The sequence below is a fragment of the Falco punctatus genome (genome assembly GCF_963210335.1).
Source record: "Falco punctatus genome assembly, chromosome: 2".
In the NCBI taxonomy this organism is placed as follows: Eukaryota; Metazoa; Chordata; class Aves; order Falconiformes; family Falconidae; genus Falco; species Falco punctatus.
Window position 1 is genome coordinate 56,542,631 of NC_137581.1, and position 24,688 is coordinate 56,567,318.

At 43.6% G+C, this 24,688-nt stretch overlaps 1 protein-coding gene across 1 annotated transcript in view; it reads right to left on the minus strand.

Moving 5' to 3' along the window:
* Positions 1 to 24,019, minus strand: part of OXGR1 (oxoglutarate receptor 1) — a 59,333-nt gene extending 35,314 nt beyond the window's left edge. The window contains exon 1 of the mRNA XM_080375021.1: positions 38 to 24,019. The gene's annotated coding sequence lies outside the window, so the exon portion shown is untranslated. The remainder of the gene's footprint in view (positions 1 to 37) is intronic.
* Positions 24,020 to 24,688: the final 669 nt, after the last annotated feature.

Here is a 24,688-nt window from a genome sequence, read left to right on the forward strand (position 1 = left end):
TATAGAAACTGGGAGAAGTTGGCCGGGAGGGGCCGACTGCTGCTGGGGGACTGGCTGGGCACCGGTCAGCGGGTGGTGAGCAATTGTGGTGTGCGTCACTTGTTTTTCTTGGGCTTTATTCCTCTCTCTTTTTATTATCTCCCTTTTCTCCATCATCATCATCATAATTATTATTATATTATGTTATGTTATATTATTTTACTTTATTTAAAGTATTAAACTGATCTTATCTCAGCCCATGAGTTTTACCTTTTTCTGATTCTCATCCCCATCCCACTGGGAGAGGGGTTGGGGGATAGCTGTGGTGAGTGAGCAGCTTCATGGTACTTAGTTGCCAGCTGGGGATTAAACTACGGCACCAGCCAGGCTTGTCTGTCCATTCCCTGTTTCTCAGGAATCTTGAAGACTGCAAAACTGAAGTTTTTAGCTGAAATAGCTTAATTTTCCTATTTTATTAGTGCTCAAGATTGTGCAGTCCTTTATGTTCTTTTTTTTTTTATATGTATGGCTGGGTGCGTATGTGCATGCTTGGCTACCCTCGACATTCACGTGCAGAAAGCAGCTAGGATTTAAACAGAGATTTGTATCCTGAAATCACTCATTTGACTTGACTTGGGGCCTGAAAAATATTTCTATTATTTAATCTAATTTCTGATAAACAAATTGTCAAGCTTCTGTTTAATAGGAATGCTTTCTTTCAGGCCTGCATTGTGGTATTTCTCTGCGGACCAAGGCTAGGAGCACACATGAGCCCTGGTAGGAAGCTTTAGATCTGCGGTCACAGATTAGGCTGTAATCTGTTTTCAATATCAAAATGCTTCAGTGTTCAAATAGTGCATTTGAGTTCAATTTCACAGCCCAGTTTCTCATCCTCTGTAGACTCCTCTTCAAAATGAAAAATTATTTGGCTCTCTGGTTACGTACCCCCAATTACTGAGAGCTCCCACCTTCTGCATAAATTGGTTTTGAGTTGCTACTGGTATTGCTTTGTTCACACACGCCCTAGCTTTGGTGCTAATGACTGCAATTTTCATATATTTTTTTTTTTACCAGCCAGAATTTTGGGCGATTTGCTAATATTGGCTAAAATGCTGACTCTCATTCATTTTAATTGACAACATCGACTGAAGACCTGAGGGCAGAAATGCCCAGAGCCTATCCCCACCGTGTCCTTATAACCCGGAGAGGTTATAACCCAGAGAGGTCCAGGGACGGCCCGCGGAACCGCGACACATCAGCTCTGCCGCGGCTGGTGGTGACGGACAGTAGATGTCACTCTTGCCTAACGTATAGAGATTGGGTCCTCCACTGAAAGGATGGACTCTTTTTTTTTTTTTTTTTTTTTTTTTTTTTTTTTTTGGGGGGGGGGCGGACGCGGGGAAGAATGGCTGTTGATAGTAATTGCTACTGAGTGAAAACTTATTTTCAGATAGAAAGATGTCTACATAGAAAACCATAGCTTTTATAGAATCATGGAATGATTTGTGTTGGAAGGGACCTTTAGAGATCATCTAGTCCAACTCCTCTGCCATGGCCAAGGATGTCTTCAACTAGATCAGGTTGCTCAAAGCCCCATCCAACCTGACTTTGAACGCTTCCAATGATGGTACATCAAAACATTGTCTAGGCAACCTGTTCCAGTGTCTCACCATCCTCATCATAAAGAATTTCTTCCTTATGTCCACCTAAACCTACCCTCTTTCAGTTTAAAACCATTGCCCCTTGCCCTATCATTGCAGGTCCTGATAAAAATTCTCTCTACATCTTTCTTATAAGCTTTAAGTATTGAAAGGCTGCAATAAGGTGTCCTCCAAGCCTTCTCTTTCCTAGGCCCTCCAAGCCTTCTCTTTCCTAGGCAAGATGTTGCACCTACACCTTGTTCTGAATGGTTAAAGAAAGGTATATTGAATCCTTAAGAAAAGGTGTATTTCTGGGTTTGAGGGTTTTTTAGCACAGTTTTTTTATAATGTCAGTATTTGAAATGTATGTTGGGGGCCTGCTAAATTATACAGAACTGCCCATGTCATCACAAAACTGCCATTATGATACATAAACTGGTGGAAACTTAATAGTAAATTTGGGTGCTGAGGGGCTGAAGGAGAGTTAATTGGCTACTGTCTTATGGGTGAAGAACAAACCAAACCTGCTCCTCTACCTGTGATACTGGCATATCTGTGGCAGTGGAAGGCTGCCAGACCAGGCCACGCCAGCAAAGCCTGTGTCCCTCTCTGCTCAACAGCTCTCTGGCGGCTCTGCAACTGCTTCAGCAGTTATCCCCTAAGCACCGAGGGCTGGAGCTTTCAAAAGACCGCAGAGAAATTCATACCACAATCACATTGTCACTATGACTCACTTATTTGTTAATGTTTGGAGCCCCTTTGAGTATCTTGGGAGACCAGACCAGTGCCCAGGCAGGGGTAAAACACTCATAAAGTTGCGACATGTGGGAGCACCTGTGCTATATGGTCTTTTTTTCTCGGTAAGTAAGAACCAGGTTCCCTGAAGAGAAATATTACTTGCTCTCACAGGGGTGACAACTCTTACTGTACCTCAGTAAACTTCACTTTATAGAAAGGTGTGGAAATCACAGTAATTTCTGACTTCTGCTGGAGTTTTGGCTAGTGGTCTCTGATCGGTATCAAGCTCTCTCTTAAACAGTGAACATTTTAAAGGTTGTTCACATAAAATGATTTTCCTGCCAGAAAAATCCCACTGTTTCAGTATAATAACTACATAAATGCTTTCAGCTGTGTTTGGATTCCTGGAGTTTCACTGTACAGGACCAGAAGGTGTTTACAAAAAGAGACACCAATTGTCTTTATTATTAATGTCTGCTGTGGATATGCAGTTTCAAGAGTGAGGCAGAATGGAGGAGTTACACAACTGGGACATCACGAGAGAGATGCTGAAGGTGAGATAATTCACTAACAGGCATCTGTCACAAACTCATTTCCTTCTGAATTCCACCCTATACCCACTCCAACAGAGACCTCAGTCAAGCATTAAGTGCTTGTTTTAGAAGAATCTTTGAAAAAAAATTATCACATTAGCAGCATTATTAATAACGCTAGTGAAGAGAGTGACAGGGTCGTATGTCAGTTTGGCAGTTGTGGAATTTCTCCAGAGGAAGGCAGTGTGTGGCTTCTTTCATAACAGCAAGTCTCATCCACCTGGGAGATTATGCAAGAGGATGTTGTACCAGGAGAAAAATAATCATTGGCTGTACAAATTAAACCGAGGGGGTTAGGTAACATGAAGGGAAACCTCATGGATCCAGCCATTGACATTATTTGAGAATTGCATTTGGCTGAAAAGGATCTGTTTGGAAATATAGGAGACTCACGGGCCCAGACACAGTGAACAACAGCCTGCACTGGCTCTGGGCAACCAGGGTTTGTTTAAGAAACAGTGAGACAAGAGTTTTACTCTACTTTCTGAGACACCCACTTCCTCACTGACCCCAGCAGTATGGTCACAAGGTCTCACCATCCATCTCAGCAGGGAGGTTGCTGCTGGCCCAGGACAGTCAAGCAGAATCAGATTGGTGCTGCTGCCCTTCGTTAACAGTCTCAGGCATTATGTGCCACAACCTGTCTGGTCTCCTGCATCTTCCCACACTGCCGGGTTATTCCTTCAGGCAAGATCTTCGCTTTGTTTTTTCCCAGGCTCCCTTCTTCTTTCTGAGACTGCTGCTTCATTTTGGGAACCACTCTTTTATTGGCACCAGCTCTTCTTTCCAGCACACTGAGCCTGATTTTCCCGGTCTAAATAGTATGTGTGCAGAAGCACAATGTGTGATCAGCCTCCTAATTGCAGGATTTTTCTTATGTCTATGTATTAATTGGAGGACTTAGAACATTCCACGTCTCTTCAGTGCAGGTGGGATCAAAATTTACAGCCAGCACATAGCAGCTGCCGCTGACAAGCAGCAGGCTTCGGCTTAAGAATTTCAGAAATTCACCCCCCTACACATGTACATCCAGATTTCTGCTGCCCGTTTACGGTCACAATTAAAATTTTCACCTTGTTCTTGTTTTTTCATTAAGCCTGCTATGTCAAGCACAGAAACTCCAGGTGCCTGCTTTTTGATCCAAGGTTCGGTACCGAGTTTGCTGTGTTCTGAAGCCTTGCCACTAGATGGTAATGTTTTCATCCTTAAAAAAACCGTAACACCCACAAACCCTCCTTTGGCGGCATAGGCTCAAACGTGAATTATTGCTCTAAGATTTATATGTTTTTGTGGAGCAATCAGAAAAAAATTATGGCTGCTCTGAGGTAAAGCCTTTGATTATCAGCTCATTGCACAGCTACATGCCTGTCAGGCAAACACAAGGTGAGGGAGCGTTATGCTGGCCTTACACTTCCCTGTACCATGAGCAAAAGTTTGATAGGACAGGAAAACTGGGTTTTGTGGACATATTTTGAATCAAATACGTGATTATAATACATCAGGCAAAGGTGTTTGTTCTTCTATTTCTTGAAACAGAACTATTATACCGGACTATAATGCCTCTATAAATGCCATGCAGTAGCCAGGCACACACTTACCATGTGTGTAATATTCCCGAGCTTTGTATATTCCCTTTTAGGGCATTAATACAGAGCATAAAGCAGCTCCTCAGCACTGAAGACAATTGCAAAGAGCTCAGCTGTGCCACCTCCTGCTTACAATCACTTTCCACTCAACAGCAGCTCACCCTGAAAGTGTCTGTCCTTACCTTCATGGTGCTTCTGTGAAGCTCACCCTCAAGTACCGGGCAGCTGAAGCGCTAAGGTAAGGATCGTGACTTGTCCTGAGAGGAGATGGGATGCTGTGCCACCTCCATGGTGAAGGCAAAGCTCAACCCTGGAGTAGGTTTCTGCAGGGTGCAAAAAGTCCCTGGGACTGACTGGTTGAACACCCACTTTGCCCTGGGTATCACCAATGCTGGTAGCACCAATTCCATCCCAGTACAGGTACTCTGCTCTTCGCTTTGACTCCAGCATGAATACATAAAACTGATCAAACATCAGCAAAAATGCATTTTAGAAACTTCCTAACAAGGTACTTTAGAAACTTCCCTAACAGAAAAATTAAACAAATTTGTATGTGCCAAATGGTCTCCAGGCCACTTATAAGAGCCCTTTTGGCAGTGTTCAGGCACCACAGTGATGTCTGTGGTGCTATGTGAACATGTAATGTGCTATATTTTTGGCAATAACTGGGTGTGTGTGTGTGGGTGTCTGTGGGTGGGGGTGTGTGTGAGTGTGAGTGCGTGTCCTTCCAATCTCACAGTATCATTTTGTTTTTTAAAAAAGTAAAATAATAAGATCATGAAACACATCCTAATCCTCTTTCAGTTCTCAAAGATGGAGTGAACACTCAACAAGTAAATGAAAAAACCTAAAGTATGTTGTAATATAAAACAGTAAATTAATTTTTTTTATCATCAAGACTAGCAACGGAAATAAAATGCTATAGTATGTTAGTGAAAGCCCCTCAAAAGCTGAACTGCTCCTGCTAGCTTTTACCCAAGGGCTCAAGGAGAGCACAGCTGCATGTCCTAAGGAAGAGTTATATTCACCTGCCTCAGCTACTTGCATTATATTTCTATGGCTGACTGGTTGCCAGTCTTTCCTGCAGCACAGCTCCATGTTGTTAAAAAGTCATAGAATCATTTAGGTTGGAAAAGAACCTTAAGATCATCAGGTCACACCATTAACCCAGCACCGCCAAATTCCACCACTAAACCATGTTCCCAAGTGCCACACCTACAAGTCTTTTAAATATATCCCGGGGTGTATTTCCTGGGCAGCCTGTTCCAGCACTTGAAAACACTTTCAGCGAAGAAATTTTTCCTTATACCCAATCTAAACCTCCCCTGGTGCAACTTGAAGCTGTTTCCTCTTGTCCTGTCACTTGTTACCTGGGAGGAAGAGACCGACCCCCACCTGCCTACAGCCCCTGTCAGGCAGCTGCAGAGAGCGATAAGGTCCCCCCTGAGTCTCCTCTTCCCCAGGCTAACCAACCCCAGTTCCCTCAGCTGCTCCTCACAAGACTTGTGCCCCAGACCCTTCACCAGCTCCGTTGCCCGTCTCTGGACACGCTCCAGCACCTCAGTGTCCCTCTTGCAGTGAGGGGCCCAAACCTGAACACAGGATTCGAGGTGCGGCCCCACCAGTGCTGAGTGCAGGGGGACAGTCACTGCCCTGGCCCTGGTGGCCACACTGTTTCTGACACAAGCCAGGATGCTGCTGGCCTTCTTGGCCACCTGGGCACACTGAGGGCTCATGTTCAGCCGGCTGTCGACCAGCACCCCCAGGCCCTTTCCCACCAGGCAGCTTTCCAGCCGCTGTGCCCCAAGCCTGTAGCGCTGCGTGGGGTTGGTGTGACCCCAGTGCAGGACCCGGCACTGAGCCTTGCTGAACCTCATACAATCAGCCTCAACCCATCAATCCAGGCTGTCCAGATGGGTCCAGCCATTCTACCCCCAAGCAGATCAACACTTCACCCCCAAGTGTTAAACCCAGTTTCCTCACTTCACAGCTGAGCGTTGTAGCTTGCTGGCCACCCAGTCAGGGGGTGGCAGAAACTTGTCCACAATGCTTATGATCACAGCTTCCCATTGTTCCCCATCCCCGATGCCAGATGAAAAAACCCAGAAAACTGGTATCAGCTTAGGGAAAAATAAACCCACCATTTTTGCCACACTAACTGCTTTCTCCAAAAAAATTTTACTGAAATCTACCAATAATTCCCATGATACCATCCATTGCTAAGAGTTCAAAGGGAAAACTCTGAAACCAGTAAATATGGTAATTAAAATAATTGCTGGAAAGGGCATTTTTTTCCTCTCTCTTTGCAACTGTTTGTGCCCCTACTGATATGAACGTGAGAGCTTACTTTAATGTTTGCAGTCAGCCTTGCCTTACCTGCCGTCATCTACAAAAGTCTGCTCCATACCTTGCTGAGTGCGTGACAGCTGAAGAAGCAGCAAGCTATACAGTGAGCCACATGCACATATGCGCTGGGGACGCAGGGTCAATGCATGGCTAGTCTATACAAAGCAAAATATGTATTGTATTGAAAAAGAAATACTTCTATTTTTCTAAAGGATCATCACTATGAAGTAAGACAATATACACCAGAGTGCAAAAACGCCCTCTTCTTGGCTATATTCTGGCCAAATTTCAGCATCTTTCTACAGTCACTTTGTCTAAACAATTGTTTAGGAAAATGAGTAAGGAGGGTATATATGACATATGTGCATATGTGTATATATGTATCTATTTATGTCAGAAGAGGCATTTTCCCCAGTATTTTCACTGCTCAAAGCTCATCTAACATTTCTCCCTAAGCTTCAGAAACGGGTTGCCTTTCAGCTGGAACTTTAAATGAAAGCCAAGAAAATGTTACAAAGGTGCAGCTAGAATTGAATTAACTATAGTTGCAACACTTTGGTCATTTGCTGTCTTTTAAGGACTATATATGATCTTTTAATGCTGACAACTGTATATTTTTAATCAGCGCTTTCAAATCACTGAATAAATTGTTGACTAGCTCCATGTCCTTTGATGGCAACTGACATTCCCAACATTATAGTTTAATGCCTTCTTTCCTACACTGTGTGAACTTAACGTATCATGGTTTGAAATACTTTTCAGCAGGCTCTTTATACTGCAATATATTCAAGGTAAAAAGAGCGTTTTCCAAAAAGATAGTCTCAGCTGGTTTTAATCACCAGCATTGCTCACCAAACTCTAGCCTACACGGAAGATTTTTGCACCAGGGGAGTTATGCTGGAAAACTGTCCTGGTGCAGCCTAGATTTTTTGCTTCTGTTAAAAGGAAATACCAAAACAGTAACTTGGAGCTGCTAGTATGGCACCAATAATTTTTCTGTTAAAAACTTAGTCTGAAGCTTCATATAGGAAAATGCAAATGTAGAGTTAGTGCTATGCTACAGATTTCCCAAAGTGAGATAAGCACCTAAACAAGTGTTAAGACTGGGAAGAGAACAGCAAAAGGGCTACCAAAAAACCCAAGTGAGGGAAGAAAAGCTTGTTGTATCCGATGCTACACTTAGCATGTGATTAAATACTGTAGCATAGCAAAAGCCACACGGCTGCCAAGGGCACGCATTTGTTTCCCCCTGCAGTCACAAGCAAGTGACTTGGCAGGAGCTAAAAGGTGTCGCGGATACGATGCAGTTTATAGGATATTCTGACCTTCACAGTCTGACTCGTCAGTAAGCACTGCGGAGGCATGGGTGGCTAAGGCCAGCTCGACACCAGAAATATTTACCAGTCATGCTGCAACAGGACACAGTATTTTTAAACATCTCTATACTTACACGGCTAGGTGCAAGCACAGAGCAAAAGACCGTGATGCTGGTGGCGTCCCTCACTTTACAGAAAACTGGAATAATGGACACCAGTCTAATTCTGGAAATCTCCAAGGATCCACCACCTTTCTGGGAAAACCTCCTTCACGGGGAGGATTTTGTTTCCACAGGCATTTTCCTTGCTGCCATTAATGGCCATGTCAGCCCTTGTCCTTTGCCATGCACTGCAGAGAAGGGCTGGGTTTCCTCCCTCTCTCCCCAGCCAGCCTTTGCCTCCCCTCTTCACAACACAGCCCAGCCACCTCCCACCACCCTGATCATCCCTCCTGTGGAGTCTGGCTGATTTTTTTCAGCTGGGAAGCCCTAACGCCTTACTCCTTACCCTGTGGGGAGGAGGTAGTGGAGATCCCAGGGAGCTGCCACCACAGGGGAGGCAGGGAAGGGCTCCTTCCCTGGCCTTTAAAAAATACTACTCTGACAGCCTGCTCAGCATTTTTCTGACATTTTGTTTTCATTTACAGTTTAAATATTAAAAGCTTCATTATGATGCCATTCATTATCTGTATCTCAATCTAATAAACTTCCTACTCTTCCACCTTGACAGTTATTCACTGTTAATGCATGGGCCAGAATCACTGCAGTTTATTTGGCCCAGGTGAAAGTTATTTGCCCACGAGCAAGAAGCAGACATAACTTACCATTGTGATATTTGCAGGAGCTGTAGCTGAACTTGCTTTACAATTCTGCATTGCTTAATTGCAAACAAAAGAGTCATTACTGTGTTATTTCCATCTTCTGTGCACAGTGCTCAATTTGTGTACACTTCAAACCACGAAAAAGTCCATTTAGGCAGTCACTTTCTACCTCTTGCTAATGGAGACATGGAGAAAATGGAGAAAAACCACACAAATCTCCATAATAACAATAAAAGAAATATAAAAATAAAGATGACAGTTTAATGCAGATTTACATGAAGAGTAAGTTTTTCTTTTAACCATTTATTGTGGTGCATTACTAATAGTTTTCAACAGCCTGAAATGGAACTGATGAAAACCTTATGAGGTTTGCAAACATCTTACATTTTAGGCCACTGGTTGGGCAGGTGAACTGTTCGTTTGAGCTTTTAGAGCTGTAATAAATGCGCTAAGCCTTAGAAAGCAAGTCATCTTGTACATATAAACTGATATCCTTCAGTTGTTAGCCTGATTTTTTTAATATACAAATTAGCTTTTCCAAACAAAGAAGAATTTTTCTATTACCATGGGATAATGCTGTCACTTGATAAGACTTAATTTTATGGTTTTTATAAATAACTTTGTTGTAATCAGTCTTTACCCTCATTTTGGTCTGCTTTCTTGGCAGTCTTTGGCTTACAGTAAAGGCTGTGCAAAGGAAAGCACTAGAGAGTAATCATACCAGTGACCTACGGTAACAGTGTCTTTCCACATAGCTCATCAGAAGGCTGAGATTTCCTTAAAAAAGCTTGTATGAATTCATAGATGCCATAGTAAGTGCTTCCAGAATAATACTGTATCATTGAAATGAAAAAGCAAATTCACAGACAAACCCAAAGCAAACTGCCTGGAAAAACCTAACAATAAAGTATTTAAAATATATACATATATTTCTATAAAATAGACATATAAGTCATAGTTCTCCTGTTGTTTATTCTGCTTCTATTGCTTCTTTTACATACTAGCAAAAGATATTCAAGGATCTTGACGACCTGATCAGGCATCACAATGTCCTTTGCAGCATTTCTCTTATGCACTTCTCTGTCGCTCTTAAGCCAGGCCGGACTTTCCTCAGTGGCTGTCAGAGCACAGAGCCAGCTGTTCAGCTGTGTAACTGTGACAGCACAAAAATAGCCGTTCTGCTCAGCACTTCCACCCACATCAATCTCCATAACAGGCATTGGGATCAGTGCGTGACACCCCTCTGTAAAACTACTGCATGATGTGATGGTTGGCAGCCTGCGTGCCGGGGATAAACCTCATTAGTCATTACTCATTGGTGCCCTGTCTGCTGGACAGCAGGGGTTTTGGTGTGACAAGGACAGAGCCATCATTGCTCCCGGCTGGTTCCTGGTGGAGAGGAGGTCAGTGGTGGAAGCTGGCTCACTCATCCCTCCTTCCCCAACCTTCTCTAGCTGTCACAACTCTTTTTCACCTAAATTCCAGAGCAAGGACGTTCATTTCTCCCAAAGGCCTGCAGGGTAGCCTGGCTCCTGGGCACACCTCGCTTCTGATTCCCCTCTTCCCCATGGCTACACACATGTGGAAAACAGTCCCGCTCCAGGTGCCTCCCTGCGTGCCCACAACTCCCATGAAGGGAAAACCTGACCTTCTCCAGAAGCTTTCATTTCCGGTATTTGCACTGACAGCAATGGGAAGAGGCAATCTATGAGGAGGAGAAACGTTTCCAGTGGAGAAAGATCACATTACCAAGGCCTGTTTGTGTCTCCTGCTGCATCGTGCTCCCTCTTCCTACCCACCATGATCGCCTTTCCTCTGGCTCAGGCCCTGCTGAAACTAGTGCACCTTTTTGCACTGTTGGGCACCCACCAGAGGGAACATCTGCACCCACAGAACTCCTAATGAAACCCTTTATTTATGTTTTGCAAGCATGTGTAGACTAAATTCATTAACAGCAATCTGTAAACGGCCCATATTTTCTTAGTCTCACGCCAGTGGTTCCCACTGCCCATTGACAGACCCTCATGTGTAGCCTCATGAAGCGATGTTTCAACTAACACAATTGGCCTCCTCAAATGTGACATTATTTTGCACTTGAGTCAGCGCGATTAAGGCCAGCAAGGACACAAATGCCACCCAAGGCCTCCTCCGCACTGCAATGACAGCCCTGCCAGAGCTGGGGGACAAAAGGCAGCAGGCGAACACCCTGCAAGCAGCTTAGCTGTGTCGTGCCTGGCATTGCTCTTTTGCCCAGATGACGCAAATGGCTTCTACTTTTGCTTATATTCTTGTCTGTGCTGTGCCAGGTTCATGCGCTAACATCTCTGAAACGTGCAAGGGATGTAAACACCTATTCAGACTAAACTATCCGTATGAGGTTGCAGGTAAGGGATAGTGCAGCCCATATGTGTTGTAGCACAGATATCCTGAGCTTGGCATCCAGGTGATACTGAGACATGATAAGCTTCAGTGACATTTGGTGTGGCTTACGGCGAAAACCTTCTCTGCATTGTGGGGAAGGAACAGCTTTGTGGTTTTCGCTTTTCCGAACCTGGCTTGCCATACAGCCCCATGAGAGTTGTCAGTAGCATAGCTAGATTTTCTGGTTCTTCCAATTCCCTGGTTTCTCATGCCTGCAATAAATGTAGGGGTCTCTTTTTCTCCTCAAGATTTCACCATACTGATCCAGTGTAAAAGGACTGCATAAATACACACCCATGACTTTCCAGCCTGCCCATGCTCTGCCGTCAGCAGGAATGCTGAAGTCACAGGTGGTTTCACCTCAATACAGCTGAGCAAATAATCTGTTATTTGAATAAATATGTGTTGTCTTCACAGAGGATGGAAAGCTGGACAATACAGACAGTAGTGTATAGGCTGCAGTCACCTCATCCTATAGTGAAGATTTCCACTTGATCTTAAAACACCAGGGACTGTACTAACTGATGAGGCCAGTTTTGGGTATCATGGGAGATGAGATACCCAGCTCAGGTGTGGATCTCCTCACCACAGGCACCTGAACTGAGGCCAAATGAACTTGGAGGCAAGGTCACAGCTTGGTTTTAGTAGCTGACCTTGGAGGGCTCCCGGAGAGTGAATGCAGGCATATGAGCAGCTGGGGTTTTTTCCCAGCCTTTTGCAACAATAGTGCAAATTCGTGTGGTTCGGCTGATGGTCAGATTAAAGAACAACTTCCCCCTATCAGGTAAGTGGTGCTGAGGACAGGTATTTATCCAGTGGATTTATCCAGTCAAATAGACTAGAAAAGCCTTTGAAGTTTGTATTCTGTATTTTATACTGTAAAATCTAAGCCACAGTAAATAATCTACAATGCTATGAGAGCTGATAGGGACAGAAAGGAGCAGGATTTCCAAACTGATAATCTCAAAAATGCACAAGCACATCTGCACCAGTCAGGCAAATCTGATACTTATTAAATATTATCAGAGAGCTGGAGGATCCCAACTTGACAAACAGCCGAACGAAGAATACAAAATAATCCAAGGAACTGATAGGGCTAAGGGAAACACAGACATATTGTCCCTGACAAGGCTAATAGAACACGTGAAGAGTCAATGCTGTGGAACTAGGATAAGAAAAACATTTGCAGCCCCATAAATTGCTGGGACAAACTACCCAAAATTCAACTATCTGTCATTATAAAATATTTTTAATAGTAAAAGTAATTCCCCTTGAATAAGAAACTTTGAAAAAATAGCTCCCTCCAACCTCTGGAGAGTGCATATTGTATATTATGTAAAGAGTTATAGCCAATCATGTTATACAACAACTAACTTCTCTGTTTGTTGAGCTGTATTTAAACCTCCTAAAACCAGAAAAGGTGTGCTAGCTTTGTGGGTTTACCACCTCGTGCCCATCTCTGCACAGACGTGAAATAAATATCTCGATTCTGTGTGTTGATCAGCTTTTGCACACCGGGCAAAGAACCCTGATTTTGAGTATTAGACCTCCAATGCAGTGGAATTTGCACAAATATACAGAAGAGACATTCTACGTCTCACGGAATTAAAAAGTTTGTAATGGCTGGATGAACTGCAACAGAGGCATGGAAAAATGATGATGGTATTATTTAAACAGTAATTTTATTGTTGATTACATCTGAAATAGACTTTATAGGATTCTCATAACATTTTCACTGATTATGTATATGTGCATATATCAACATATGCACAGGTGAACCTGATGAAGTCTGTATCTCTGTTTGACACAGAGACCCAGGACTGTTGTCTGCCAAGTACTTTCTCACCACTGGCCTATACGGTCTGTTCTTTCTGCTTTCCTTTTTTTATTTATTTCTTGGCCTCACCTTGGACATCCTGCTTCTTCCATTAGTTCTCTGCCTATTTGATGAGAAAGCTGACATACGGGAGAAAGACAAAATCTTTTTCTCACATGTTGTAAGAGGAAGCAGTAGTGGGGTTTGGATAGCCCTTTAGAGCATCGTTACCCAGGAGGGGATAGTCTGAGGCTCCTTTACAGTGTCAGGACCTAGTGGGAGAAAGGGCCACTACTTTTTGCATCTCTGTTGGGCTGCGACATGACAAAGGTACCAAGTGGTTTAGACAGAAATACTTTTGGTGCCCAAAACCACAAACTGAGGCATTTGGAGACCTTTAAACTAAAAGAGCAAAGCGGCTGCAGACCACAGGCATCCCCAGAGTGACCCAGCAGCTGCACGGGGGCGGTGCAGGGTCTGTTGTGCTGGGCAGCTAAATTCCATCCAGGTCTTTACAGGTTTACATCTACTGGACCTTAGACATTTCAATCTGCTGTCATTCCAGGACCTGTTCATATAACAGACTAATGACCTGTAAAATTTCAGTTTAAAATGCCTTTGGAGAGTTATAGTAAACATTTTAAAACGTAACTGAAGATACATTTCCATTCTGTTTTCACTCTTACAACCCATAAAGTAGAAAGCATTTCATATAAAAAGACTCTAAACCAAATCCCCTCTTCTCATTTTAATTTTACTCATATAATCTTTGAACAATTTTATACAAAAACACTGTAAAATTCATGCCTGTCTGCTTCTTTGCTATGTTGAATTTTCAGAGTGGTATGAATTTCTACATCTAAGCTTCTGGAGAGAAGGGCTTGTACAAAAATGTTGATGCTATCTTAACTATTGTCCTCTGACCAATGCTCAGTAACAGAGAACACCAATAAAGTACTGCAGTGCTGTATAATTGTCTTATTAATTGGAACATTATTTACAGAGAGGGCTGCCTTCACAGCATGCACCTACTTTCTGAAATGCTCGCAGCACTGAGGACACAGCAGGCAGCCAGCATAAAAGTTCAGTTAAAGAAACAGTAAAATAGCCATCCATATAAGTGCAAGTTAATGAATTGAGTCCTTCTGGCAGGAAGAGTTGAATGTGAACAAGCATTTTCAAATTTAAAGAGAGGTGACCTTAAAAGCCTGCCAAACCTCAAAGGTAATAGAGCACTTACGATGATGGTGGTGGAGCCCTTTAATTTTTAGACAAAGAACAACCCGTCTCAGCAATTCTATTACAATATATGGTATGATATGTTATAAACTAAATTTTGACAAAGATCCTTCTTGGAAACCAGAGGGTAAGAAAGAAAACAACCCTTTTGAATGTGCAGGGCACTACCTCACATTTAAATTAACTGCTTAAATAGCACTATACGTATTAAATCCTGTGCCTGGCACTTGTTTATGGAGTCCTTCTTCGATGAAAGTTCTCCAGACACCATGAAAAGGAACTGCCATGCTCTCTCTGTGCTCCTAAAAAAGACATTAGCATTTCATATATTCAGTGTCCCCATAAAATCCTTTCAGCTGGCAGAAGGGAAATTATGATGTCTGTCTCTCTGCCTTTGCAGCGTCCAACTGACGACTTAGCAAATTCAATGGAAAAAAAAAAAAAGTATGCAGGACCAAGGCTTACAGCTTTGAAGGACTTTTTTTCCTGAGATTAATGATTCATTATCATATATGAAGTATAGCACAGCTATTCTGCCAATACTTACAACTTCAGTGCCGAGTTCATAAATTGCTATGTGGTTTGTTCAGCGTGGGCACACAAGCTGGGTTTTTAAAGAGTTTTAGGGCAGTCAATATTTTCACAACATACCTTGTAAAATCCTTTTATAATTTACTTCCTGAAATATATGATACTTGCAGACCTTTGAACAGATTGCCCATCTTGCTTAGGACTTTCCAACCTAGCTCAATGCAAAGCAGGAAGATGATTTTTGCCATTAACAATGAGTTGCCATAAATCAGGCTTTCATTGCGGGCCCTTTTGGTGTGTCATTCATAGTGCTACAACTTGCACTCAGTTCTTAGAAACTGAAACCAGTTGCTTCCTTGGCAATTTTATGGTGTAATAGCAGCCTGGATCCCAGATCATTTGCAACAAATGTTTAAGCATTTAATGTTAGGCATTTAGTGGAAAACAGGACACTCTAGTGCCTGATTTCCTCTGCAGATCTAGTAATTTCTCTTTTTCTCTGAAAACACTGAAAATCAATATTGGGTCTTGGTTGTTTTTTTTTTCTTTTGTTTTGTTTTGTTTTTGTTTTTTAAAGTTTTCTCCAGTGCTTTGAATAAAATCAAACTAGTTCGTGGTTTGAAAAAGCACCTGAGTGTAATACAGCCCATCTATGTCTAGGTACCTATCTAGGACAGACCTACTTCTGCTTTCATCAGTTGATGCAATCCAAGCTCCATTGCTCTGCAGTCAATGCTCGACTGTGGCTGGTTCCACAACCATCTATCAGCACCAGACCCCTACCAGCTCAAAAAAAGAAGTGCCTAGTGATTCAGACAGCACAGGGATGCAGGCGGGTTACAGGCACTGCCAGTTTTCCGGTCCCCCGTGTGCTCCTGGAGAGCAGACAGCTGGAGAGCAAGGAAATCCAAATTCCTGACTTCTCTTCATTTCAAAGCCCTATTTTATTTTTTTTTCCCTACAGAGTAGCTATAGTAACTTCAGCTTTCTGGATCACATTCAGCTGAGATAGGCAGTAGGCATATTACCCCAGCAGTTTCAAGCACTGGTGGCATTTCCTTGGCTCTCTGCCAAACAGAAAACTATTAAATATTGTCGCTAGATTTGTATAAATCGTTACAAGCCTTGCACTCTGGCAGTGTTTGGGATAGCACTTCGCATTAGCTAAGGCTGTAAATAGTACCATCTTCCAATATGATCTTCCTTCCAAAAATGATGCTCCACCAATGGCTTATGCTTTTCTTCCAAACAAAACTGCCTCAACATGGAGTTTTTCCATGTCTCCATTTAGCAAAAGGAAGTATAAAAGACTTGAAAGTCCATTAACCTATCCCAGTAAGGTAAGTACAGAGATTTAAGTGGGCATGTAAGTAAGAATAGTGTTCCCATAGCATAGATCAGATGAATTTATATTTGGTTCATGGGTGACTCAAGTTCCTAGAAGCTTACATTTTAAATGAAAACAACTACGATGAAAGAAATGTTTTTTATGTCACAGTGCTACTGTCCAGTTGTAATAGAGATGATGCAGACTCACAAGCCCATAGCAGGCTGGATCCATATCATGACTGTCTATTGGGCTATATTCTGGCACTGAGCCTCTCGTAGGCACCTTCTCCTGTTTCTTTCCTTAATCCTGGTCAATGACAAAGACATTTTCTGGCTGTTTTAACTGTAGTCCCTCTTCTTGTTTCTGTCATAAAGTCATGGAACAAAGTTTGAGTTACAAGTGTGAAATATGAGTTGCTGAAACATGTGAATTCATACTTTTATTCTCTTTTATGGTTTCTGGAAGCTTTACTGGTTCTAGTTTTGCTTCCGAGTCCAAATATATCAAAATCTGTTTATGTTACCAAATGCCAGAATACACAGATGGCATCCATTTAGATTTTTACTATTGGTTACGGGTATTTCATGCTATCAATCTACATTTTCCTGAAGTATCATTAATATTTTTTTTTTTAACTCTTCCTTAAGGTAAATAGGTGTTCAGCCAAATCCTTCTGGCTCTACTTTTATGAGTTAAATTTACCCTGGCTGCTACAGTATAAAGAGAACACTGTTGGGCCCATGATGTTTGATTTATTATTTCAGATGAAGAGATCTTGAAATGCCTAGTAAATTTGATCTTTCTGGTAATTCCAAATACAGCACCTATATCACAGCCATATGCATGCCACATTATACTTCTTGATAGGAAAAAAATAAAAGCAACCTGCAATGTCCTGAAATATAAAAGAAACTGGAAGAAATAAGAACCACACCTCTATACATGTGTTCTTTGGCCTAGAATATATTTATTGATGCAGGATACGGATCTCAACCAACATGAAATTATTCTTCAAAAATGCTGAAACTTAGCCTTCAGAGAGTCTGAAAGTGTACCTATGGAAGATGGCTGAATTTTGCAATGATTTCCTAAGCTTGAGCTATATTAAGCATAATAGCATTGGTATTACAACTCTAGCTGTGATAGGGCTGGAGAAGGTTACTTAGATCCTGTGGCTACACAGCTAAGTAGAAGAGAGCCAGGAGCTAATCCTTAGTGCTGAGGCCAAGTGGTAAGCACAGACAGATCCATGCTACACAGCTCTTGTCCCTGCAACTCGTTTCATCCCATGTGCTCCAAAGGAAAACACTTCTTTTCATGTGTTTCTGCCCAGTTCAAGATGTCTGAAGTAATGTATAACCTGTGCTGCAGCTTGCTAGAGTGATGGGTTTGTAACATGAAGCTGCATATGTGCACGGCATGTCTGAGGGTGTAAAACCTGCTGGGATAGCATTGGAAGATTGTGTAGGATGGAAGGAATTGCACTTCGTGCAGTCTTGTCCATGCTGTCCTGAATTAGTTTGCAGAAGTGAGCCCAGGCATCAGTGAGCCAGGAGCTCAGCAGAGAAGTCCACCCCGTGTTGACCTGAACCAGGATACAGCGCAGCTTACTGTGGTGTACAACTCCCCATGGTTCAGCCTGAGACTTAGCACGTATTTTGGCACCCGGGGAGCTTAAGTGGCAAAACATTGTCCCTGTATCTACTACTGACTTTTTCTGGAATAAGACAGTGGAGCCAGCTGCCCAGCTGCCCAGTGTCTCAAATGCTTGGGAGTGATGAGCTGAGGGCGCTAACCACATGGGCTAGGCTAAACACACCACGATCTGTCAGGCGAGGGGAAGTATTTGCAGAACATGCTGTCTTTCACTTTCAAGCACAGAGAGCCTTCCAGGAGCTGTTCTGGGCAGAGGCTGGCACTTGCAAGACAGGATCCTAAAGAAACTGCTTTGACTGAGGAGAGTCCTGAATGCTGTCTGGGACAAAAGAGGCACAGCTCCCTTCTCGGGACAGAAACAGAGGCAGGGGAAACACTAGGACTGGGAAGAAAACTTTTATACCAACTCTGGGCAGAGCTCCCTGGGATTTCAGGCTTCTGCAGGAGCATTACACATTTTCCCCCTGCCACACGCAGTCACTTGTGCTAGAAGGAAGCAAACGTCTCATGCAGGACGCTCTGCAGCCATTTCCAGACCAGTAAAGGCAATTCCCAGGGAGCAAAGGGCTTTTGGTAGCATTCCCAGATCTTGCCAATGAGCAGCACAGCACACACCAGCAGTCACTCTGCAAGCCTAGCCAAACTCTGTTATTGATCTCTAATGTCCTCTCCTTTTCCCAGCAGGACACTGGGAATAGCATAAGGCTCTCCATTCACTTGGCAGTGCAGCCTACAGACACAGCAGGGAAGTGCCATGGGACTCATCACACAGCAGAGACAGATGGGCTCTTCCTGCTCTTTGCCTCCATTCCCTTTGCCTGTGCTTGCTTGAGCGCCCTCCTCCCCTTCTCTTGCAGACTGAGCCTTAGGGGTATGGCACGGCTGCACGGTTAGTAGCACTGATGCCCACAGCCACGCCATCCCCTCCAGGCTCACGGTCTCAGGAGTTGCCCTGCGACCCGCTCTAGACCATTTCTCTAAGCAAGTCTCAGGGCGTGGTTTGCAGAAGCACTGGTCTAGCTGAATGTTCTCATACAAAGTCACACATTTCAGGTGCGAGATATATGCGCAGCAAAGATATTGTCTAGATAACCATGCTAGGTTTTTAGCGTCACCATGCACTACCAAGAGTACTGGGGATGTTGGCTTGGACTTGTCCATCAAGGCCCTCCAGCGTGGAGCTGGTCATCAAAGGCACACTCTCCATTGGTGCCAAAGGAGATGGAGGCTTAGTTAAAGTCCTCTGAGGTGTCAGGTTGGGGCTGCCTGTCTCAGCGGGATGGAGGATAGGCCACAGCCATGGAGACAACACTCTCATACTTACTTAGGATACCTATGTTTTGGCGAATGGTGTGGGAAAGACCTTCTACTCCATCTCCTGATGAAAGCATCAAACATTCAAGTTTGATTCCAAAATATCTTGGATCTATCATGCTAACTATAATTAATGTATGCTACAGCTATGGCCTAGGACTATAGTGAACACTGTTACTCTGATGTCTGATAGTAATTCCCTCCTCTTTTTGTCACTGGTAATTCTTGATCACTGCCATATGGCCACTACCATTATAAAGAACTTAGAGAGAATGCAAATAAAGGGTTACTTGTTTGTTTGCTTCACTGCTACCTTGAGACGCTTCTTTTGTGCTTAGTGCCCATCACTGAAGCCTGCTCTCCATCCTGTGGGTCTCATTTCCAGAAATACTCTGTGGCACCAGGAGACACTTTGCATGGTTTAAAAATCAGCACTCAGTCTGAAGATGGGAGGATTACCAGCTAGTGAAGCAGTACTAAAAATCATCCCTTTTTTATTCTGCCTGGCTCAGTACTCCACTTTCCAAAAGAAAATTATACACTTCAATTTCTATTGTTTTCCCTATTCCTGCCTTACTGCCCTATACTCTCTGTTGAATTTTATTCTTACTTGTGCAGAGCACTGCCCTGCTATGATGAGATATAGGAGTTAACTCTCCTAGTGCTCTTTCTGGGTTTTGGTTTTGTGGTTGGTTTTTGGTTTTTTTGTAAATTTTAGTTTAATCTTTAGGAATCGAATGGATGGGCAGGTAGAAGGAAATAAGGAGGATAAAGTAAGCACAAGACTGATGGGACACTGAGGAGGAAGATTAGGGGAAGGAGAGAGTCAGATTAACAGCCAGTGGCCAGAAGCCAGCCGAGTCTGAGCTGCGTGCATGGGCTGTTTGCTCCACTGCTGTCTGGGGAGTGTGGAAGAATGAGGTCATGAGGGGCGTCCACTCAGGTTTTCGCTACTATTGCTTTGCTTGTTCCACCTCTAAATTGGTTCAGTCTCTGGAAAGGCTTTTTCTGTTGTCCAGTGGTCATTGCAAACAGAAAGAGGGTGAGTAGGAGGCCGTGCAAATCCATACATTACATATTTAATCATTGTTTCCTCTAATGCAAGGCTTATTACTACAGGCATGCTTTCCATTTTATGCATCCCTCCCTTGGGCCGCATATAATTCTTCATACTGTGGTTGACATTTGGGCATTTAAATTACAGCTTTCTGTCTTGCCTTGCAGACTGCAATGACTTTCTTGGCTTTAGAGTATTTGCTGTCCAGATGGTTGCTGTCAAATAAGAAACAGGTGGCATCACTGACATGTGGTTTGCCTGCAAATTTCTTCAGAAAACAGTAAAATTTCAAAATGTTCTTAAGCTTGATGGTCCATATTATTAAAGGTATGTTAGTCCTAGGTAGTTTACTAATCTCTGTGGGACTCAGGGACAACGAGCCTTGGAAAAGTCTCCACACAATTTGAAGACAAGTATTTCTCGGGTTTGCATCTTTCTTTCCCGAAGAACTGACACTGCCCTGGTGAGCTTGGCTCCCACCTCAAATAATTCCTTCTCCTGTCATTTAAGTCTTTCTCCAGCATTCCCTCCACTAGATGGTACTAGGGAAATGCGTTTGTCTTCACAGGCTTTCCCAGCCATGATAATCACAACAAATTGTCCCTGCATACAGAAGCAGAGAATGGTCAGGCTTTTCATGCTGCAAGTAACTTCTGATGAAGCCCGTTTCAAGCTGAAACACTCAAAATTTAACAACGGAAACAGGTGGCCAAAGAGGTATACCTTGCTTTTGTATTTGTCAAAACAATCTTCAGTTGCATATATCACGTTCATTTTTGTATTTTTTTTTTCTCTAAGGGCATATGTAATTTAGAGTATTGTTACAGAAAACAAATGGTAAGAATGATGTTAAAATTAGATCCTACCACTCTCTTCTCCCAAAATTTACAGTTTAACAAGAAGTTAATTAATTTGCCTGTCCTTACCAATACATACATTGTTTGTTGCAATATATATGGCATCCAAAGCAAGGCAAAACTAACCCTTACAGTTTATACAGCCTAATCCTGCAGCTCATTGGCGTCACTGGCAGCCAGCAGTCCAGTAAATGATAGGACCCATGCACTTCACAGTATTCATATGTCTTACATTGATGTTTTTAATACCTGGACTTCTCTACCTTTGGGACTTTTCCAAGTGGAGAGTTGAGTGAGAGTGTAGACAGATGAGTGAATCTACATATTCACAGTTGTATTGGGATTCTTACATCCCAGACTGAGTGTGGGCAATGCTAAAATCTGCGACTGTTTGCATTGCAAGATCATGTGAGTGAGGTGGGTTACATTTTGCCATTTCTGCTCCAAGACAAACAGAACTGCAGTAAGGTTTGTACAACTCTTCAGCCAAAAATGCTGTACAGCAATAAAGGAGCAGGACTCCCAGGTTGTGCTGGAGGCTCTGACTGCTCATCTGATGAGCCAAAGTTGTCAGAGAGAAAAAAAGATGAAATGAACACCTAGCTATTAGAGCATGCTTGTATGGCTCTTGGACTTTTAAACCCAAGAATCACTGAATTTTATTTCAGAAAAATTTGCAAACTGCAACAATTAGCCTCTTTTCTCTGTGTGTGACTGGAGGATTTAAAGCTTTTTATATACCTCCTTCTCACAGCCTCTGACTGTAGGACCTCCCTGAACTCTCGAAAAACATTAGAAGACACAAAAGAAAAACATAACGTACCTTTTACGTTATTTATTTCTTGTAACTCTGGAAGGTTTTATTGGTTATTAGCGTTACAATAACGTATGACATTCCTCAAGAAGCTTCAGGTTGACGGTATCAGTCTCTGTCCAAAGTGTATATAAGATGCTCTGAGGGCATTTTTAATGAAGAAAAATGGGGTTTTCGTAGATCTTGTCCTTTTATTGTACACATTTCAGAATTCTATTAGGAAAGGTTACTTGAGGGAGGATGGTTTGAGTTAGTTCCACAAGCATTAAAGCAAGATTAATTTTTCTTTTTTTCTTTTTCAGAACTGGTACCATTTTCATGCATGTAAAGAGCTTTTCTGCCTGCTAACAACTCTTTACTTTCTAATGAACCTATGACTGACAGAAAGTTGAGCTTTTCTTTCCTCCCACTAATACCACCATTGTATGTGCCTTGTTAACCAGTATTGTGTATCAGTCACAAGCTGACTCCTTTGTGCCTTTGTAAAGTATCAATTTAGTCAGCATTATCTACTGGGGAGACAATGCTGCTGGTAAACGTGAACACAAAAATTCTGTAGCATTATAAGCCCTAAAAACACTGGTTCAGCCGGGAGTCCCGGAGCCTGGGAGGCGGCGATGCTGCAGCCGGAGAGCCGGCTGCCCATCAGCAGCTGGCCGCCGCGGGGTCCGAGGGAGCCGGCAGGCAGCCAGGACAAGACCGGCTGCCGGGGCCGGCCAGGGCGCAGGGGTGGCCGGGAGCTCAGGCAACGTCTTCCTTCTGGATGCCGGTTGGGTTGCTTGGCTGGAAAAAAAGCTATGCCATCCAGATCTGCCTGCCAACCTGCCTGTGACTTGCCTATGCTGATATTTGACCAGACTGACACATTCCCAGTGTCTATTTTGATTTTTGCTTGATCAGGATTTTCCAATAGTAAACTAATTTCTCCACATTAAAAAAACAAGACCAACACCAAAGCCCCACAGCGTGCGCAGAACGTCGCAGCTTGGTCACTGGACCCTGCACTTTGCAAGGAGTCTGCGGCTCCTCGTACCTGCAGGTGTGAGCTAGCTCCCTGTCGGTCTCTAGGTAGACTTTAAAACGGGAAGGTTAGACCGACGTAGTCTCTCCTTTCATGTTTTCCTGCCTGGGCGATGGTCAGCAGAAACACCCAACCCCCATTGCACTGGAGAGGGGAGGGCAACAGCTCTGTGGGGGTTCTGTGTCTTTGGATGAAATTGTCCCTTTGTTAGTCCAAAATAGCTCGAATTGGGCAGCGTTCCAAGCATGCAGTGAAAGACGTCTGTTTGAGACAGTGCTTAGAGAAGGCTGAGGATGGAGGGCTGAAAAAGAGGTGCCTGACTGGCTGGGTTCCCACCAGAGTGATTAATGTAATGCTGCTGGGATTTTACTGCATTATTAATGAAGTGTTAGGGTGCCTGGAGCACTGGAAAAACATCTCTGGAAAATTATTACTAAAAATCTGAATCGGTGTATTGGATAACCTTTCATATGATTTTTTTTTTTCTTGCCCGTAGAGTCCTTATCATGCTGGAGGAAGGCTATAAATAATAACGACCAAGAGGAAGACTACGCAGGCGCTGCTCCTGCCACCGCCCCAGGCGTGGTGGCCCTGCTGCCAGTGGGCTCTGGGTGCCAGCAGCCCATGGGACCCTTGCCCAGGGGCTGTGCAGGGGCTCGGGGTGGCCCCCGCCGAGCCCCTCTGGGCTCCCAGCCCAAGCCTGGGGGGCTGGGGAGGTGATGTCCCAGCCCAAGCCTGGGGGGCTGGGGGGGTGATGCCCCCGGGCTTCTGCCTTGCAGAACAGTATTGGGATCTGGCAGGGAATAGTCTGGGCTGGTTTAGGGCTATTGTTTGCATTGACGAGGCTTGCATCTAGGATGATCAGTGCAAAATATCTCTACTTCTTTTTCCCTAAGCTGCTATCTTCTTTATTATTGGCTTTGTCATGTCTTCCCCCCGCCCCCCCCCCCCCCCCCCCCCCCCCCGCCTTTTTCTTCCAAATCCTCTACTCTCCTGATCCATATTGTAATCATCTCATCTTTTCTGATAGTAGCAATTGTGGGTTTGGGGGCAGTTGGGGCGGGGGGAGCAGATTTCTGGTGCTTCATTTTTTACTTTTTTTTATTATTTTTTTTTAAACTGCTGTGCTTTAAACCAGCCTTGCCTGTCTAAAGCTTCCAGTTGCTAAGCGACTTTTCCCCTCCGCCCTTCCTGCAGCCCGGTTGCCATAGCGCTGCCAGCCTCGGCTATCAAGTACCAGAGAGCAGTCATTACTCACCGGAAAAAAAAAAAAAAAACCACAAAAAAACCCAAAACAAAACACCAACCCCCCCAAAAAAAAATCCCCACAACACCAAAAAACAGGGATGCAGGGGCAAATAAACATTTTATTTCCTTTTTAATTCATTTTGCCAGCTGGCAGAAGGATCCCTGGGCACGTTACAGCGGTGGTTGCAGGCTGCGTTATTTTCTTGTGGAAGTTTATGGTTCGGTCTCTGCATTAAAATAGGATGGACTGCAGTGCTGACTCACGGGCACCTGTGACGTTGTTCGTGGCAGCAACAGATACTTGAGGATATACTTTCTAAGAAGCTGTTTTTCACACCTGGGCTACTGGTATTGCACCCTCCGTGA